At 46.9% G+C, this 5746-nt stretch overlaps 1 long non-coding RNA gene across 1 annotated transcript; it reads right to left on the bottom strand.

Annotated features, from left to right (window-relative positions):
• Positions 1-2560: 2560 nt before the first annotated feature.
• On the bottom strand, positions 2561-5352 carry Gm51725. Its single transcript, XR_003948487.1, has 3 exons — positions 5234-5352; positions 3970-4575; positions 2561-2813 (listed from the first exon to the last, which is right to left on the bottom strand). It is a non-coding gene; the product is annotated as a predicted gene, 51725 (long non-coding RNA).
• Between the last annotated feature and the right edge of the window lie 394 nt (positions 5353-5746).

Below are 5746 nucleotides of genomic sequence, written 5' to 3'. Positions count from 1 at the left end.
TATGCTTGGAATGTATCTTCAGTTCTTTGGATCTGAGAGTTCCGAGTGTTTCTTCTATCAGATTTTCTTCTGTTTCAATGTTTCCTGGGGCCAGCACACAAAGCAGGGAACCACAGTCTTGCAGTGTAAACATTAGAAACATTTCCATCTGAAGGAAGTGGGGGAGCTCCCCTGGTGCTCCGGGTTTCTCTGCTTTAGGAAAGTGACTTTCACAAGACAGTGGTGGTGCACGCCCCCGCCTTTAATCCCAGCACTTGGGAGGCAGAGGCACAAGGATTTCAGAGTTCAAGGCCACCCTGGTCTACAGAGTGAGTTCCAGGACAGCCAGAGCTATACAGAGAAACCCTGTCTCGAGAAACCAAAAAAAGGAAAGTGACTTTCTTTCTTTTTTTTTTTTTTGGTTTTTCGAGACAGGGTTTCTCTGTATAGCTCTGGCTGTCCTGGAACTCACTCTGTAGACCAGGAACTCACTCTGTAGACCAGGCTGGCCTTGAACTCAGAAATCCGCCTGCCTCTGCCTCCCAAGTGCTGGGATTAAAGGCATGGGCCACCACACCCGGCTGATTTTCTTTTATTATATTTTAAATTTTACTTTATTTGAATACATATAAATATGTACATTAGTATATTAAGTAGTGTGTGTGCGCGTGCACTCGCGTGCACGCGCACACACACACAAGTGCCATGATACACCATGATACACAACTGAAGGTCAGAGGATAATTTGCAAAAGTCACTTCTCTCCTGCCATGTGAGACCCTGGGATCCACTTCAGGTGGTCAGAGTAGTCACCCTTTCCCTCCCTGGCCCTAGGCCCATATCCCTAACACCTTGTAAAGATGGCGTCCTCTTCTCCACGGCTCATCACTGCAGACTCACCCCTCATCATCTCTGGGCAGAACCTTGCGTGAGGTAGCTAGAGCTAGCACTGCAGGGCAACCCCCAAATGGAAGACAGTACCCAGAGCCCTCTTCCCTTAACACTTGCCTTCTTCTGCCCACTGGAAGGGAGGTTCCACTTGAAGGCAGAGCCCAGTGACCTCTAGAAGCTCTGAGCAGTTCTCCAGCTCGCTGTCAGTAAGACTTAAAGGCCGTTTTCTTGTGTTTATTTTATATTTAACGAGTGGGTTAGTACGAAAGGAAAAACTGATGTCCCATTTACTTTGGCTACCTATCACGCACGCGCTTGAAATATAGGATCAGTTTCATGAGCCATCACAAACCCTCAGAAAGAGCACATAATAGCCGGTGACAGACATATGAGGTTGTGCCCAAATGTCTGCATTTTGTGAATGTTCTATGCATGGGGATTCTATGCGGTAATTGTGGTGGACAGGTGAACTCCAGGGCTGTGGAATGACTCCAGGGGGCAACCTTAAAGGCTTGCTGTCTTGGCATCCCCCAAAAAGAGCTCGAAACTTGCCAACAGGCAGTAAAATAGCAACTTAGGCACACAAGAACTGAAAGAAAGCAGGATGGAACCGAGCGTGGCAGGATGAACCTATAAGCCTAGACCCTGAAGGACTGAGCCAGGGAACTCATCCCAAGTTCAAGACCACACAGGGCTCCATAGTGAGTTTGAGCACTGTCGTAGTTTTGCTTAGGCTACTGTTATAAAATACCACACCCAGAAGCAACTTAGCGGAGAAAAGGTTTATTTAGCCCATAATTAAAGGTCTGTCATGTGGAAGCGTCAAGGCTGTGGGTATTTGAGGGAGCTGATGGTACACACAATCCAGAGCAGAGAGAGAAATGAATGAGCGCATACTCACTCGCTTGATTGTGCTCAGCTCGATTTCTTTACTCTCGTACAGCTCAGGATGTCCCTGCCTAGGGAATGGTGCCACCCACAGTGGGCTGGGTCTTTCTATGTCAATTAAGGAGATCTCTTATAGATATGTCTACTGGCAAAACCAATATAGGTGATGCCTCATTGAGACTCTCTTCCTAGGTGGTCCTAGGTTGTGTCAAATTGACAAAACTAGCCATCATATGCCCAGTATGGGTTACGTAGTGAGCCCCTGCCCTTCATTGTATGTGTGGATGTTCATGTGTAAAAATGCCAGAGGTCGATGGCAGGTATCTCTCCATCTTATATTTTGATTAATCGGGGTTAATCTGGGTCTCACCATTTTTAATCTGTTAGCTAGCCAGTGGGATCACCTGTCTCCACTTCTTCTTCCTCCCTGACAGTTTCTGGGTTCACTGGGACCTATTTCTCCTTCCTCCCTAACTGGGGTAACATCTGCACCTGGCTTTCTAATGAGTTAAACATCTGGACTCAGAGGCTCACACCAGATCCTGTTTTCACAGCAAGCACAGTAGCTACCCAGTCAAGCCATATCCCCCGCCCCTAGCCCAAGGGTTTCTGGTGAATGCATACCCCTCTCTTTCTCAGTGTCATCAATCAACAAATCCTGAGCTGGACTCTTCTAAGTCAGGGACCACTTGGGTTTGGGATCCTTGAAGTGGCAGCATCTCTCTGATAGGACATCTAACTGAACGGTTGTTGGTTGCACAATTCTGTGCTGCATTTTTCACAGTAGAAGTCTGAGTTTGCATGGGTGGGGGTGGGGGTGGGGGGGGGGTTCTGTTCTTGAAAAAGAATGCCATGGAGCAATATGTTTGAGAAGTCCAGCGAGCCTCAGTATTCTTCAAAGACACAACAGCCCATCTGGAGGCTCCGGGAAGGTCCGTGTAAGGACACGCTGGTGTTTTCTTTGGCCCCTCAAGAGATGCCATTCTGGTATTCAGGGGAGCTTGTGGCAGATCCCAGGAGTTCCGGTCAACAGGAGTGGTGGATTCATGGGAAGCCTGGAGGAGAACAGGGACCCCGAAACAAACCCTCTGCAGCTCTGGCCTCATGACAACACCCAACTGCAGAAGTGCCCAGGGATGCCTCGGGCACTGAGGGCTGGCCTCTCTCTCTATTTGAGAACTAAACTTCCTCATTCTACTGTAGGACTTAACACTCTCCCTCTCCCTCTCCCCCTCCCCCTCCCCATCTCCCTCTCCTCTTCCTCTCCGTCTCCCTCCCCCTCCCTCTCCCTCTCCCCTCCTCCCTCTCTCTGATATATACATATACTTTTTTGAAACATAGTCTAGCTGCATATCCCAGGATGGCATTAACCTCATAATCCCCCTGTTGAGGCTCTCCATTGTTGGAGTGCGAGCTGTGCACGGCCACACCCAGCTTTATATTCATTTTTAACTGTGTTCAGTTAGTAAGAACATAGATTACTTTTGCAACTTTCTTAGATATGGTCCAATAAATTATGAAAGCTATCTATCCATCTATCTATCTATCTATCTATCTATCTATCTATCTATCTATCTATCTATCAATCATCTATCTATCTATCATCTATCTATCTATCTTTTTTTGAGGCAGGGTCTCATGTAGCCCAGATGACTGTGGACTTCTGACCCTCTTGGTGCTACCTCCTGAGTTCTGGGATGATAGGCATGCACCGCCACACCCAGTTGTACGCAGTGCTGAGAGGATCAAGCCCAGGGATTCATGCATGCTAGGCAAGCATTCTACCAACCACACTATATTCACCAGCCCCATGTTATGACAACATTGTAAATTACTTGATTTCAAACAAAAGGGGGGAAAAAAACTCTCAGTACAGCCAAGTTCTTGGAATCTATCTAATAAAAAATGTGCCTGCTGTAGCCCCTGATCCCCATTTGCTCTGACTACACACTCCTAAGAAGAAGGGAGGCCACGGCTTTGACTACAACCCAAACACAACTCCAAGCAGAGCAGTGGAACCATCTGCTCTCCCACTGTATCCCAGCTCAGAGACAGGAGCTACCCTTGTCTACAGCATTAGTCTTCTTGGACAGCGTGTGGGTCCTGGTTCCCATCTACCTTCTCTGGAGGCCATTTTTAATGGGTGGGTCAATTTGGCTGTTGACCAATCTAAAGCATTCACCCTTGGTGGTCCTTGTTCAGGCATCTTACCTTCACAGAGCACTCCACACTGGGACTCACAGCCTCCAGTTCTCTCCCTTCATTCTCTCCTCTTTGGCTCTCCATGCATCCATCCCTGAGCTGAGTCTTCAATAGTCCAGTCCCCATTGAGCCTAATGGGTTCCGGGTCAGGCCCACCTTCTCTCACCCTCTTTAGGATTTTTCTGAGAGTCCTGTATATAAAGTATTGTCATAATTATCCCTGATTAATATTTTTGCACCTAATAAAGTCTCAGGGCCTGGGCTGGGGAGGCTCATCTTCCCAGATGGCTTCTCCAGCCATTAAAGTGACTTGTTAGTTGGAGGCCCCAGGATGGCCGAGGGCAGCTGGAGAGCTGTCCTTTGCAGGCATTTCTGGTTAACATCAACCAGGAAAGCTCTCTGTAAACACATGAATAATTGATTGCGCTGCACTCACGGAGCTACTGCGGATCTGAGCCCGGATGACTCATTTGCGAGGCATCCCTGTCGTCTGGATGCCATAACATTGGAGGAATGATGACGGTTTCTTGGAGGTTCTTCTGTGGCCGGCGTAGCCAAGTCGAAGACTGTAATGGTTTGTTATGATGACCTTTGCCGTTCCATTAGGCTCAATTGCTTTAAAAAATGATGTGCGCGTACTTTAGAAACATTTTTACCCTTTACGTTGACCTGACATCATAGTTTATATTAGCAAATGTATTAATGACAGAGGAGTGTTTTCATGTCCCAAGGACAAGTTTTAACAACCATAATCTGCCCTCAGTCATCATAAATATAAATGTATTGGTCAAACAGACCTCGTTAATGTGGTCAAGACAAATGCAAGTCTATATTTTAAGGCAGTAGAGGCAGTGGAAGCCCTAGAGGATTTGGAGGTTTTTTTTTTTTTTTTTTGGTGGGCCTGTGAGGTTCTGTGTACGTGTTATCTGCAGGCTGAGAAAATTAACGTGTTCCCCCCACACCCCTCTCTGGTTCTGCCTCAGACAGATATAAATGTCTTAAGGATGTCAAGTGAGATTGTTCACATAGTTTCTGGACACCGTTAATGCCTGGTGGGGTGAATCTTAGTTCTTAAAGCTGTCTTCTTGTCCTGATCACAGGGCTTTTAGAGAGAAAGAAGAGGTCCCAAGTGTTGGCAGGGTGCTACCCCACTGACACGTCTCTGAATTATATTGTGTCCTAGCTTTTTAATTATAATACCCTTCCCACTCTCCAGTATCTTCTTTCCTTTGAGACGGGGCCTTCTCCTGTGGATGTGTGCCTGACATCTTACCCCACACTGGTTGGTAAACCACAAGTCGGCAGACAGTGTTCCAGGCGTCATCTGTAGACAGGATGGGAGGGACGCTCTGTTTCTCTCTGTTACAGCACTCTCACAAGTGCTGGGCTTTATTAACAAGTTCTGTCTTCTGAGCTTCTTGGGGAGAAAATAAAGAGCTTTTTAATGGTATTTTGTTTTGAACTGTGAAACCTGCTCAGAGTGGGAATGTCTCAGGGCCCCTTCCAGAGAAGACTGTTTATAGGCAAGTCTGTCTCCCTCAGATATGATCAACTTGGTGCCATCATTAAGTCCTCCTTGGGTTGTGGTCACCTAACAGTGAGTGATGGATCGACCCCCTCAGGGACTGATGTTGGCTTTTCCCTCTCAGAACAGGCTTCTAGAATGCATTTATCCAACTGAACTTGCTATATATTTTTTCTTTTGATGGCTCGGAGATTGAGGCATATGTGGTATTTTCATAACAGAGCTTTTCATAATACTTGAGAGGAAGAGGCAGCTCAAGGA

The sequence above is a fragment of the Mus musculus genome, chromosome 1 (assembly GCF_000001635.26).
Source record: "Mus musculus strain C57BL/6J chromosome 1, GRCm38.p6 C57BL/6J".
In the NCBI taxonomy this organism is placed as follows: Eukaryota; Metazoa; Chordata; class Mammalia; order Rodentia; family Muridae; genus Mus; species Mus musculus.
This window is presented reverse-complemented; position numbering and strand designations above follow the sequence as displayed.